Raw genomic sequence first — 838 nt, 5'->3', positions numbered from 1 at the left:
ACCAGGTCAGTCCCCATCCTGAGCAGCACGGAGGTGACAGTGGGAAGGAAAGACTCATTTTTAACATGAAGAAACCGCCACCAGAACCAGAACAAGAGCTTGTCTGCCTCGACTGGCTGGGGTTAAAAAGGACAAAGATTGATCCAGATCCACAGATCCAGGCATAGTTCCTATGGGCCAGCTGTAGTTCTTATGGCCCATGGGTAATTTATGTGGTCCAGGTGTACTTCCCATGGTTCAGGTGTAGTTTATGTGGTCCAGGTGTACTTCCCATGGTTCAGGTGTAGTGTATGTGGTCCAGGTGTACTTCCCATGGTTCAGGTGTAGTTTATGTGGTCCAGGTGTACTTCCCATGGTTCAGGTGTAGTTTATGTGGTCCAGGGGTAGTTTATATGGTCATGGGGAAGTTTCTATAGTCCAGGATTAGTTTCTAGTCCAAGGGTAGTGTCTATGGTCCAGGGTTAGTTTATATGGCCCAGGGGTAGTTTGTATGGTCCAGGTATAGTTTCAGATAGTTTGCATGGGCCAAGTTTCTATGGTCCACATGTTTCTATGATCCAAGTATAGTTTCTATAGTCTAAGTGTAGTTATGGTCCACATGTAGTTTCTATGGCCCAGGGTTAGTTTCTTGTCCAAGGGTAGTTTCTATGGTCAGATTTCTAGTCAGGTCTCAGATTTCTCAGAAGCAGATCACCCCTGGATCAGGTGGGCGACAAGCATTAATCAGTGGGATCAGATGAAGGTTAGAAACAGACAAGGTGGACAGATCCGTTTTGGTGTTCTGCAGGTCGACGTGGTGCTGCAGGTCCACATGGTGCTGCAGATCCACGTGGTGCTG

Source organism: Nematolebias whitei, chromosome 2, assembly GCF_014905685.2.
Source record: "Nematolebias whitei isolate Nwh7 chromosome 2, NemWhi1, whole genome shotgun sequence".
Classification (NCBI taxonomy): domain Eukaryota; kingdom Metazoa; phylum Chordata; class Actinopteri; order Cyprinodontiformes; family Rivulidae; genus Nematolebias; species Nematolebias whitei.
The sequence above is the reverse complement of the archived record's forward strand: the minus strand, read 5'-3'. Positions refer to the sequence as shown.